General features: G+C 36.8%; 1 protein-coding gene across 1 annotated transcript in view; it reads left to right on the forward strand.

The window, feature by feature from the left end:
• PKIA (cAMP-dependent protein kinase inhibitor alpha) overlaps positions 1–14,128 on the forward strand; it is a 96,393-nt gene that overhangs the window by 58,480 nt on the left and 23,785 nt on the right. The window lies entirely within an intron of this gene.

The raw sequence follows: 14,128 nt of genomic DNA on the forward strand, positions 1-14,128 counted from the left end.
GACTGACCGAACATCAGAAGATCATTGTTAGTTAAAGAAAAATCAGATCTTTCAAGTTAAGTAGTTTAGCACTTTTCTATGTATGGGAGAGTGCAAGAGTCTGGGCTCATTGAAATCATTCCTTTGATATGCACCTCAGCTATATGGAACCAGTATCCTGTGTTTTCATATCTTGAGCTGCCTCAGGGATGACCATAGAGAGTGGCTGCAGTCTGATCTCTGCTAGATGGTAGGTAGTCTTTTTTCCTGAGTTCCCTCAGGGCTCACCAGTTTACCATCAGTGATGCCTGCAATCACTGATGACTTTCACATCTTTTGTTTACTGATATGCCAGACATTTTCCATTTTTCAGAGTTTGTGATAAAATCTTACAGTAAAAGGAATAATGAAGATGTCCCATTATATGGCAGGACAAAAGATAGTAGTGACATAAAAATCAGGGCTTATCTGTCTTATCTGCAGTTAAAGACTCAGTGTTTAGCTGAGTATATTTGACTCCTTATCAATATTCAATAAGAAAACCATGTTGAATGACTTAAGGATGAATTAATGAATGAAAAAAAGTTAATATAGTAGAAACTGTTTTATCCTTGTATTTTCTTGTGTGTTGACTTCTGTATTTCAGGACCTAGCACTCTTACTGACACATAGAACAATTTATTGAAAGAATGAAACCTCACAATTCTAAGAATAATTTTAAGACCAATACAGACCTCATATTTGTCACGGTCTATGACAGAAGTATCCAGAGATGAAAGCCTGGATCTCAATCTCAGCTACTGATAGAGTTAACAGAATCTATCAGGTTTTAATAATTTACAGTTCATCCTATTACATTTAGGCATTTACCTACATGAGCCATACAATTAAATGTTGACTGGAAAAAAATGCACAACCTAAAAGTTGAGAATTCTGTTTTATTCAGCAGACATACTGAAGACTTAAGTCAGGAGACAGCTTCTCAGATAGCTCTGAGGGACTGTTCTGAAGACGTAAGGGAGGAGCCAGGATATTTAGGGCATTTTGCAAGAAAAACAGGTAGTCAGAACATCAAAAGATCACTGTTAATTAAAGAAACTAGACATCTCAAGTTAATGAGTTTAGCACCTCTCAATATCTGGTAAGATGCAAGAATCTGGGCTCATTGGAATCATTCCGTTGATATGCACTTGAATCTAGGGCCAGTATTCTGTTTTCTCCATCTTGAGTCCCCCCAGAGTGCAGCTTTGAGCGTGGCTGTAGTGGCCGGCAGCTTGATGACTATAACATCCTTTGTTACTGATATGACAGGCAACATCTTTGTCCACATAAATGACTTGAATATGGATAGCACATCCCTGGATGTGCAAAACATGATTCTTGGAGCATTTTTACAAAGTCAAGGGCAATTTCAGAATCACTAGCAGCTAAAATTGATATTTATACGTCTCCACAGGTAGGTAGTAAACTGCTGTTGCTAGCTTCTTTATTCCCAAGGCATAACAAAAAGCCATGTAATTCAAGAAAGAAATGTAAAATTTAGCACAATGCCATTTCCACAAAACCAAACACACAGATAATCAGATATACATACACACATATTCAAACTCTCTCAGATATGAAGTAATAATCTAAAATAGGACCCTGGAACTCATTGCAAAATAGCAGATGTACTAATATTTGATGATTTTCTTTGATTTATGTTTGATATTTATATAGATATATATTAATAACATTCAGAGTTGCTATATGGAAAAATAACTTTGTACCAATATTGTCTTTGTCTGTGTTATCGATAATGTATGAGATTACCTCTCTGCTCCATCCTTTTCCTGTAATATCTTATGGGCAAGAGATGTAGTTATCAGTTGTTTTTAAAATTTCTAGATAGCCAGAAGACTAATATCACTTAAATAAAGAAGGCAAATTATCCCAAAGTAGGTGGCTTTGTTATGGAACATAAAGTCCTCATAGTAAAGGGGAAGAATTTCATAGCTAAAAGCCTTCAGTTGAAGAAGATTTGTGAGTAAATATGTATGTTGTTTCAAAGTGGACTCTCTTTTCTATAATTAATGTCTGGGACTTATCTTTGGTACCTAATGGATTTTGATTTTAAAGTATTATTAGGTAATATACCAAAGAATATATTAAATTGGATGTAAATTATGAGAAACTATAAAATAAACTCCTTCAAACACACCACCAAAACTAGAATCAAAATTGTTGAACCTTCTCTCTGTTCTCTACCCCGGTTTCACCTTCCTTTCATCAAAGAAACCACTCTCATCTTGGCTTTCTATTCAGCATTCATTTAATCTTTATGTTTTTGGTTCATTTAATCTTTATGATTTTGCTTGTTATTGAGATTTATAAAAATTGATATCATACTTTAGTCTTCTGTGCTTGCTTTTTTACTCAACATCATGTTTCTAAGGTTCGTACATTTTGTTTTAACTCATGTTCATTCATTTTACTGGAGAAGGGAATGGCAACCCACTCCAGTATTCTTGCCTGGAGAATCACATGGCCAGAGGAGAAAATTCCATATTGTGTAAATATAAGAAAATATATTTATTAGTCTATTAGTGATATTGGGACCTATTATGAACAGTACTTCCATGAACATTTATTTTAATGTTTCCTAGTACACATGTACAAGAGTTTATTTAACATAAGTAAAAGAGCACACCACTAAGAGTAGAATGGCTGAAAATTCAAATATTCAACTTTAAAATATTATGCCAAGTGTTTTCCAAAGCTATAGAGTCTGTTTTTAGTCTTTCTGTTCTATAGCCTCACCAGTAAGAATGGGCAATCTAGTCAGTATAAATTCTCTTCTGGTTTTTGTATTAGCTTGCTCGGTTTCCCCTAAAAAATATACCACAGACTTAATGGCTTAAAAAAAAGAGATTTATCTTCTCCCGGTTCTGGAGGCTGGAATTCCAGGATCGAGGTGTTGGCAGTTTGGGGTCCTTCTGAGGTCTCTCTCCTTGAGTTGCAGATGGCCCCTGCCTTCTGGCTGTGTCTTCACATGTCCTTTTCCCTGTGTGTGTGCATCTTTGGTCTCTCTTCCTCTTCTTATGACACTGGTCATAATTAGGTTGAGAATCCTTCATTTGTTTAAATAGTTGCCTGTGTTTCCTATTCTGTGAAATTCCAGAAAATATCTTTTCTCCATTATTCTGTTGTTTATCTTTTTCTTACTTATTTCTTATTGTTCTTAGTGCTTAGTCACTCAGTTGTGTCCGACTCCGAGACCCTATGGACCATAGCCTGCCAGGCTTCTCTGTCCATGGGGATTCTCCAGGCAAGAATCCTGGAGTGGGTTGCCATGCCCTCCTCCAGGGGATCTTCTCAACCCAAGGATTGAACCCAAGTCTCCTGCATTGCAGGCAGATTCCTTACCAGCTGAGCCACCAGGGAAGCCCTGGTATTGTTCTTTAAATACAAGCAAATAATCCTTTGTCGGCTATATCTGACACAAATAAGTTATGTCTTGCCTTCTTACTTTTTAATGTTATCTGGTGATAAATAGCAGCTCTCAATTTTAATGAAATCAAATTTATCTTTTAGCCTAGTGCCTTTTTTGTCTTACTTTTATAGTAGATTTTCTTCTGAAAGTTCTGGTGTATCTGTGTTCTATATTCAAGCCATTAATGTATTTAGAATTGACTTGTATATATATATACTTCCCAATTTCTTTGTTTTCTTATGAATAATTAAGTTTTCCAGGATCACTTTGGAATGATTTTTTTTAGGTGTGTCTGAGCTATTCTTGGACATTTGACCATTCATATGAATTTCAGAATTAGCTGGTATGCAAAACCTCTGTTAAATATTTTTATTGTAAATATATTGAATGTTTAAATGAAGTTGGGGAAATTTTACATCATTATGATGGTCTCTTTATTCATAAATAAAATGTATTTCTCCATTTATTTATGTTTCAATGTCTTGCACATCTTTATTTGGATTTATTCCTAGGCAACTTTTTTTTTCTATTTTAAATAATTTTTAAGCTCTTCCTTTTTGCTGGATTAGAGAATCCAATACGTTTTTGTTTCTTGATCTTACATCTATCCATCTTGCTAATACCGCTCTTAGAGAAGTTTCTTAGCAAAAATGAATAAATGTAAAATTAAATAAAAATGTTTTAGGTCAGCTCTGGTCAATAATAGAACTGTCTGTGATAATGGAAATGTTCTTATGCTGTGCTTGTGCTTAGTCGCTCAGTCATGTTTGAGTCTTTGCGATCCCATGGACTGTAGCCCACCCTCCTCTGTCCATGGGATTCTCTAGACAAGAATACTAGAGTGGGTTGCCAGGCCCTGCTCCAGAGGATCTTCCCAACCCAGGGATTGAACCATGTCTCCTGCACTGCAGGTTCTTAGGCTGTCAAATCTATAACCATTAGTCACATATGTTTAAAAAAAATTTTTAATGCAAATTCAATAAAATTCAATAAAATTAAAAATTCAGTTCTTGAGTCACACTTGCCCACATCTCAGGTATTTAATAGCCACTTGTTAATAAGGGACGCTATACTGGACATTTGGCTCTAGACTAGTAGACTGTGGAGCCATGCAGTCCTGGGATTTTATCTTTGTCAGTGCATAATGAGATCTTTTCACGTGCCTATTATTCTGTTATTAAAAAGAGAAGTTGCTTAACAGTCATCTCTAACTTTTTGAAATAATCCAACATACAGCTTTCACCACCCATGAATTTCTTGAACCATATTTATGTTTCTAAGCTACTTCTTGAATCAAGTGTTCATTTGATTCATGACCTTATAAATGCAATTTTGATCATTTTCCCCTGAAATCTCATATTTGTATAACCGTGTGGAAATGCATTTCCTACCTTTTTGCCCTCTTGTAAGCTCTTCCTGTATTTTAATCCTCATGAGCTTATATCCCCTAATGTTAAATACTTAATACAAGTAGCTTGTAAAAAAATTTAAGAGATTATTGGTAAGCTCTTTTTTCAATCATCCATACATTTAAGCAGTGTGTTGCAATAAGAAATAATACTTAGTAATAAAAAGACACAAGTCATAGTTTTACCCATAAAAATGAACTTTATATGCATTCAAGTAAGGTTTATATAAGGTATATAAAATTTATTCTCATTCTAAAATTGTTATGATTATTTCCCTGGTAGCTCAGCTGGTAAAGAATCTGCCTGCAATGCAGGAAAACCCCATTCGATTCCTGGGTTGGGAAGATCCTCTGGAGAAGGGATAGGCTACTGATTCCAATATTCTTAGGCTTCCCTGTGGCTCAGATGGTAAAGAATCCACCTGCAATGCGGGAGGCCTGGGTTGGATCCCTGAGTTGGGAAGATCCCCTGGAGAAGGGGAGGGCTACCCACTCTGGTATTCTGGCCTGGAGAATTCCATGGACAGAGGAGCCTGGCAGGCTACAGTCCTAATTTTCCCCAAACTTTAAATACTTACTATAAATAGTTTGTAAAAAAAAAAAAAAAAAAATGAGATCACTGGTAAGCTCTTTTATTTTCAATCATCTAGACATTTAAATAATGTGTTGCAGTAAGAAATAATCCTTGGTAATCAAAAGACTCAAGTCATAATTTCACCCATAAAAATGAACTCTGTATGTATTCAAGTAAGGTTTATATAAGGTACATAAGATTTATTCTGATTCTAAAATTGTTATGATTATTTAGAAAATCATGTTTGAAATATGATAAGATTCAAAGGCAATAAAGGTTTGAAGTCTTTAAAGAATCTATAAAGAATTCAAGCATTTTACCTTTCCCCTTATTTGACATTCACCTGTCCTCCTCCTTCTTTCACTTACAGCATGCTGTAGCTGCAGTTAACACAAAGACATAATATAATGTCTAAGTATTCTGTACATTTTTTAATGAATACTTTGTTTAAAATTGTTATAACCTAAATTCTTGATTCCTCTTTCACAACTTTTTCTATCCTCCATGCTACTGCAATCAATCACGTGATAGAAAAGTATTCCTTTTTTTTTGTTTGCTAATCCTTTTTTAAAAATATCATGTTTCAAACTATCATCAGTTCAGGAAACATTGGAAAATGAGCCTCAGAATTCCCAGCATTAATGTTTTGTTTCATTGGCTATCAGGGCACCATTCTTTGCTAGATTTCTCCCCTCCTCACTTGCCATTCGCAGTCTCCTTTGTGATGCCTCCTACCCCTCACAAAATTCAAAGACACTTGCTCCTTGGAAGAAAAGCTATGACAAACCTAGACAGCATCTTAAAAAGCAGAGTCAGACATCACTTTGCCAACAAAGGTTGATGTAGTCAAAGCTAAGGTTTTTCCAGTAGTCATGTGCGTATGTGAGAGTTGGTCCATAAGTAAGGCTGAACCCAAATAATTGATGCTTTTGCACTGTGGTGCTGAAAAGACTCTTAAAGGTCCCCTGGACAGCAAGGAGATCAAACCAGCCAGTCCTAAAAGAAATCAAACCAGTCAATCGTAAAGAAAATCGACCCTGAATATTCACTGGAAGGACTGATGCTAAAGTTGAAGCTCCAATACTTTGACCACCTGATGCAAAGAGCTGACTCATTGGAAAAAACCCTGATGCTGGGAAAGATTGAGGGCAAAAGGAGAAAGGGGTGACAGAGGATGAGATTGTTAGATAATCACCAACTCAACAGATGTGAGTTTGAGCATATTCCAGGAGATAGTGAAGGACTGGGAAGCCTGGCAAGCTGCAGTTCATGGGATCATAAAGAGTTGGACATGACTTAGTGACTGAACATCCTACCCCTCAATGTCTGTTAGAATGCCCTAATGATCATTCCCAGCCCTTATCACTCTCCACCTACTGTCACTATTTGTAAGTTTTACTCTAGTTCCATTACATTAATGAGAAGATGTCTGTGAATCCCAAATTCATACTTCTAGGCCTAACCATTCACCATGCCTCCAGACTCCTAATTCCAGTTTCCCACTAAGTATCTACAATCTAGGCACAGTAGACATTTCAAATTTAGCAAATAAAGCAAAATATTTTGGTTTGATACACCCATTGCATTCTAGTTTCTCCTCATAACTCATCCAGTTGTTCAGGCCAAAAATGTTAAATCCATCCTTAAACTCTCATTTTCCCACAATTCCTACATCCAGTCTATTAGAAATACTTGTCAGCTCTAACTTGAAAATACATTCTGAATCTATCTACCTCTCACCTTACTGTTGCCATCTTCACTGTACTCGAAGCCATCACCTCTAGCCTCATCTAATCCAGTAGGCAGCCTCTTCAACAATCTCCCTGCTTCCCGCTTACCCCAATCCTTATAGTCTTTAACCAGTACAATAGCCAGAATAATCTTAAAAAAGCATAAATCATATCACATTATTTCTCAAAACCGGTTACCATCACTCTTAGAATAGAAACTTTGCTATTTTTACCTATTTATATGCTTTATTCAGTATTTCTCCTGCCCTCCCCAGCAAACTCATCTACTGCTACCATTGTCTCACATAACCACACCCAGAATTTCTTCCTGCAATGGCCTTCCCAGTATCAGGGCTTTTGCACTTGCTAGTCCCTAAAACCTGGAAGATTTTGAAAATCAGTAAGAATCCTCCCAACAGAGATCTTAGGTGGCGTTTACATGTCATTTTGTAGAGTTGTTTGGTAGAAGATACTTTGCTTTGGAGACTGTTCACACATGTAGCAGTTTACAGGTTGGTTAAATAGCAAATGAGACCTATGTGCAGTTCTTTTTTGTTTTAGCTTTATCAATTCACATTTGCTATTTAACCAACCTGTAAACTGCTACATGTGTGAACAGTCTCCAAAGCAAAGTATCTTCTACCAAACAACTCTACAAAATGACATGTAAACGCCACCTAAGATCTCTGTTGGGAGGATTCTTACCGATTTTCAAAATCTTCCAGGTTTTAGGGACTAGCAAGTGCAAAAGCCCTGATACTGGGAAGGCCATTGCAGGAAGAAATTCTGGGTGTGGTTATGTGAGACAATGGTAGCAGTAGATGAGTTTGCTGGGGAGGGCAGGAGAAATACTGAATAAAGCATATAAATAGGTAAAAATAGCAAAGTTTCTATTCTAAGAGTGATGGTAACCGGTTTTGAGAAATAATGTGATATGATTTGTGCTTTTTTTAAGATTATTCTGGCTATTGTACTGGTTAAAGACTATAAGGATTGGGGTAAGCGGGAAGCAGGGAGATTGTTGAAGAGGCTGCCTACTGGATTAGATGAGGCTAGAGGTGATGGCTCCGAGTACAGCGAAGATGGCAACAGTAAGGTGAGAGGTAGATAGATTCAGAATGTATTTTCAAGTTAGAGCTGACAAGTATTTCTAATAGACTGGATGTAGGAATTGTGGGAAAATGAGAGTTTAAGGATGGAAACACCTGGAGTAATAGGCAAATTTGGCCTTGGAATACGGAATGAAGCAGGGCAAAGACTAATAGAGTTTTGCCAAGAAAATGCACTAGTCATAACAAACACCCTCTTCCAACAACACAAGAGAAGACTCTATACATGAACATCACCAGATGGTCAACACCGAAATCAGATTGATTATATTCTTTGCAGCCAAAGATGGAGAAGCTCTATACAGTCAGCAAAAACAAGACCAGGAGCTGACCGTGGCTCAGACCATGAACTCCTTATTGCCAAATTCAGACTTAAATTGAAGAAAGTAGGGAAAACCACTAGACCATTCAGATATGACCTAAATCAAATCCCTTATGATGATACAGTGGAAGTGAGAAATAGATTTAAGGGCCTAGATCTGATAGATAGAGTGCCTGATGAACTATGGAATGAGGATCGTGACATTGTACAGGAGACAGGGATCAAGACCATCCCCATGGAAAAGAAATGCAGAAAAGCAAAATGGCTGTCTGGGGAGGACTTACAAATAGCTGTGAAAAGAAGAGAAGCGAAAAGCAAAAGAGAAAAGGGAAGATATAAACATCCGAATGCAGAGTTCAAAAGAATAGCAAAAAGAGATAAGAAAGCCTTCTTCAGCGATCAATGCAAAGAAATAGAGGAAAACAACAGAATGGGAAAGACTAGGGATCTCTTCAAGAAAATCAGAGATACCAAAGGAACACTTCATGCAAAGATGGGCTCGATAAAGGACAGAAATGGTATGGACCTAACAGAAGCAGAAGATATTAAGAAGAGATGGCAAGAATACACAGAAGAACTGTACAAAAAAGATCTTCACGACCCAGATAATCACGATGGTGTGATCACTGACCTAGAGCCAGACATCCTGGAATGTGAAGTCAAGTGGGCCTTAAGAAAGCATCACTACGAACAAAGCTAGTGGAGGTGATGGAATTCCAGTTGAGCTCTTTCAAATCCTGAAAGATGATGCTGTGAAAGTGCTGCACTCAATATGCCAGCAAATTTGGAAAACTCAGCAGTGGCCACAGGACTGGAAAAGGTCAGTTTTCATTCCAATCCCAAAGAAAGGCAATTCCAAAGAATGCTCAAACTACAGCACAATTGCACTCATCTCACACACTAGTAAAGTAATGGTCAAAATTCTCCAAGCCAGGCTTCAGCAATATGTGAACCGTGAACTTCCTGATGTTGAAGCTGGTTTTAGAAAAGGCAGAGGAACCAGAGATCAAACATCTGCCAACATCTGCTGGATCATGGAAAAAGCAAGAGAGTTCCAGAAAAACATCTATTTCTGCTTTATTGACTATGCCAGAGCCTTTGACTGTGTGGATCACAATAAACTGTGGAAGATTCTTCAAGAGATGGGAATACCAGACCACCTGATCTGCCTCTTGAGAAATTTGTATGCAGATCAGGAAGCAACAGTTAGAACTGGACATGGAACAACCAGACTGGTTCCAAATAAGAAAAGGAGTTCGTCAAGGCTGTATATTGTCACCCTACTTATTTAACTTATATGCAGAGTACATCATGAGAAACGCTGGACTAGAAGAAACACAAGCTGGAATCAAGATTGCCAGGAGAAATATCAATAACCTCAGATATGCAGATGACACCACCCTTATGGCAGAAAGTGAAGAGGAACTAAAGAGCCTCTTGATGAAAATGAAAGTGGAGAATGAAAAAGTTGGCTTAAAGCTCAACATTCAGAAAACGAAGATCATGGCATCCAGTCCCATCACTTCATGGGAAATAGATGGGGAAACAGTGGAAACAGTGTCAGACTTTATTTTTCTGGGCTCCAAAATCACTGCAGATGGTGACTGCAGCCATGAAATTAAAAGACGTTTACTCCTTGGAAGGAAAGTTATGACCAACCTAGATAGCATGTTCAAAAGCAGAGACATTACTTTGCCAACAAAGGTTTGTCTAGTCAAGGCTATGGTTTTTCCAGTGGTCATGTATGGATGTGAGAGTTGGACTATGAAGAAAGCTGAGTGCTGAAGAATTGATGCTTTTGAACTGTGGTGTTGGAGAAGACTCTTGAGAGTCCCTTGGACTGCAAGGAGATCCAACCAGTCCATTCTGAAGGAGATCAGCCCTGGGATTTCTTTGGAAGGAATGATGTTAAAGCTGAAACTCCAGTACTTTGGCCACCTTATGCGAAGAGTTGATTCATTGGAAAAGAGTCTGATGCTGGGAGGGATTGGGGGCAGGAGGAGAAGGGGACAACAGAGGATGAGATGGCTGGATGGCATCACTGACTTGATGGACGTGAGTCTGAATGAACTCCGGGAGTTGGTGATGGACAGGGAGGCCTGGCGTGCTGCGATTCATGGGGTCACAAAGAGTCGGACACGACTGAGCGACTGATCTGATCTCTGATGTGTTTTAAACCGTGAACTTTGAGTGACTAGACATAGTTTCAGTATCAATATTTAATTCATGAGAATTAGCTAAAGTCTTCTAAATACCCATTACCCCCTACAGAACTTCTGAACAGATATCATGACAAGGTCCATGGATCTGAATTTTAGCGAGTACCTCAGTTGATTCTGTTTCTGATGGTATTCAGTCCTTTAAGAGACAGCAAGCTGGGGGTACAGCAGTAAAGAATAACCTGCCAATGCTGGAGACGCAGGTTTTATTCCTGGGTGTGAATATCCCCTTGAGGAGGAAATGGCAACCCACTCCAATATTCTTGCCTGGGAAATCCCAAAGACAGAGAAGTCTGGCAGGCTCCGGTTCATGGGGTTGCAAAGAGTTGGACATGACTTAGTGACGGTACAACAGGCTGGTGTATTTGCTGAGATATGAGGAGATCAGATTCAGTGCTTTTTATCATGCAACTCACCAATGAGATGCAACTGAGCTTCAAGTGACAAAAGAGAAAGAGGATCAAATTATGTTTGATGAGAACAGGATATTTAGATAATTACAAAGTAGTTTACCACAAAATTATTAATATTAAAGGAGAAAAAATAACTTTACAATGGAGAAGACTGATACTCCTTACTCAAGTGAGTAAAATAATATTCCAGTAAGGTTACAAGTCAAAATTTGCCAAAATGATTTGTAGGATGCAGTAAGAAGAACAAGAGCTTCACCACTGTGTTATTCCTGCTAATTACACATATCCTGAATCTAATGAGACAAATACAAACTAAATCCTACAAAATAACTGATTTATAGTCATTAAAATTTTCTAGTTAATGAAATTTAGTGGAAGCCTGAGAAAATTTTTTAGATTAATACTAAAGAGACAGGTCAACTAAATGCAATATATGATTCTGGGCTGGTCATTTTATTATGAATGGCTTGACTGGGACAATTGACAAAATGGAAAGGGGACTCAATATTAGATAGCCATGTAGTAACGAGTCAGTGTTAATTTCCTGATTTTTATGATTATATTTGAATATATTGAATATGTTTGTAGGAAATACTAGAGGATTGGGGGAGACGTTGCATTGTGTTGGCAGCTATTCTCAAATGGTTTGGAAAATTAATTGTTTTTATTGTCATTTTAACTTCTATAATTTTTGAGACTGCTAAAAAAAATACAAAATAAGAGGAAAAGATCCCTAAGTTAGGTAATCCTCTTTTTCTTGGAGAATCGCAAAGTTAAAAACTCATTTATACCATTGTAAAAAATTGTGGTCAACTTTTCAGTCTATTTGTGTTGATTTATGTTATTAACAGCATAACATCTTATTTTCTATTCAAGATTTTTTAATTTTTCCCTAATTATGCATTTTGTTTTTCACTCTACCAATGTCTATGAATTTGGTAAAGTTTTCAGTATCAAAATAAAATACAGATTCATAGAAATGAAAATAAGTTCTTAGAGAAATTTATGAATGTCTACCTGCCTTTAGAAATGGAGTAAATTGGCATGAAATTTGTAAGGGAAAGAAACTATACAGAACACTCCCTTGCAGAAACTCAATATGGTTGCATATGTTTATCTGTTAAGAGGTCTATGATGAAACAGTAGCTATATGTTCAAATTTACATGCAACTTTTTAAATCACATTTCATATCAGTCCATGTAACTGGACAATTCAGGAAGTAAATTAAAACAATTCTTGCTTTCAATACTTCCTAAGGTCAAGACTTAGAATAATGGAAAACTTATCTTTCACTCGAAGAAACCTGGGCGGTTATTAGTTAAAGCAGATGTGTTGTCCTACTGGCCTACACCTGGTTATAAATAGCAGTATGACTTGAGATCACCCTGGACACAGAGTGGACTCTCTAAATATAGCTTTTCCTTTCCACAAAGGCGTTTTACAAGAATGCTACCTTTGTGAAGGATACGGACGCTAAAGTCAGTGACTCTTAGTCATAAAAAAGATTTGAAATATTTTCTTAGCCTGGGAACTCACATTTCAGAGGCATAGAAACTGAAGTCCAATGAAATTAAATATTTCGCCCGGCATCAAACAGCAGACAAGAAATAATGACAGCCCTCAAGCCTCTATCTTCTGAATCCATCGAATGCAGCATATAATAGTTTGCAATAACTGCTTATTTTCATTGCCCTCAACACCACATTCCTTCTGTGCCTTATCCCTCTTGCTTCTTTAAGAGGGATGATAATATTATCAGCAAGCTTTAGTTACAATTTTTTTTTAATTTTGCTGTTTTGTAATTCATTTTTGAAAAATTGTATTTCTGTGTTAAAAATGTGTGAGGACAGTTTCCTTCATTCTTGAAATACCTCTCCCTGCATTTACCATCTTTTATTGTTAAAATATTGTGTAGCAATAAGTACAAAAACACATATAGTAGAGGAGATAAGTATGAGGCAACAAAGTGTGTGTGGAGAGGATGGGAGGCAGGTGGAGGTTAGAGCTGACATATCTTAAAGGGAGATGGGAAGAGGGGGAAGAGAAGAAAGATTTATTTGTTTGAAAAAAATATAATGGCAAGTTAGACAGGGTCTAAACTTAATACAATATATTTTCCTTAATTTAAGTCCCAGGTTAACTTCCATTGTTTGCATTGCCACAGACAAGAAAATAAAGCAAAGAGATTTTTGTGTACCATAATTTTACATTAATTTCATAAAGATTTCTATAAGACTGTAAAAATAAATTTAAAAAACAGAAGTCTTATCTTTCACTTATTTTACCTGCTTCCTTGCACTTTAATAAGTTTGTAAATGACATTTAAGTTCAATAGATATGATTAATTCTGTCCCACAGATTTTAAATGTACTGGTGATTGTGTGAGTGTGTGTGTGTGAGTGCATGCATACCTTTACAGACAGTAAAATAAAGTTCTTGATCAAATAATTATTATCATCTAGACTAAAATCAGATATGATAAAGGGGCCAGCCATTGGTAAGTTTAAAAGTCACCCCGGGTGATTAATACATGTAGCAGGACTGCAGGCTTCTCTTTCGATGAAGCACTTAAATGCAAGTATAACTAACCATGGCTCTAATTTCATATCTGAAATCTGCTTTATTTAGAGTTCTTTGGCTTGTTCTGTTTCTGTAGTCTTTGCTGAGCTATAAAAATATCAGAATTGTGAATTAATGAACTGATATGTAAAAGTGAAATACTGGAAGATAAGATAAACATAAAGTCCTCTAATTGTCATGCAAATAAGTTTGGTTGACACAAAATTGGAAATTAGATAAAAACATTACATGCATGCTAAGTCACTTCAGTCATGTCCAACTCTTTGCAATCCTATGCACTGTAGCCTACCAGGGTGCATGGGATTTCCCAGGCAAGAATAC

Source organism: Bubalus kerabau, chromosome 14, assembly GCF_029407905.1.
Source record: "Bubalus kerabau isolate K-KA32 ecotype Philippines breed swamp buffalo chromosome 14, PCC_UOA_SB_1v2, whole genome shotgun sequence".
In the NCBI taxonomy this organism is placed as follows: Eukaryota; Metazoa; Chordata; class Mammalia; order Artiodactyla; family Bovidae; genus Bubalus; species Bubalus kerabau.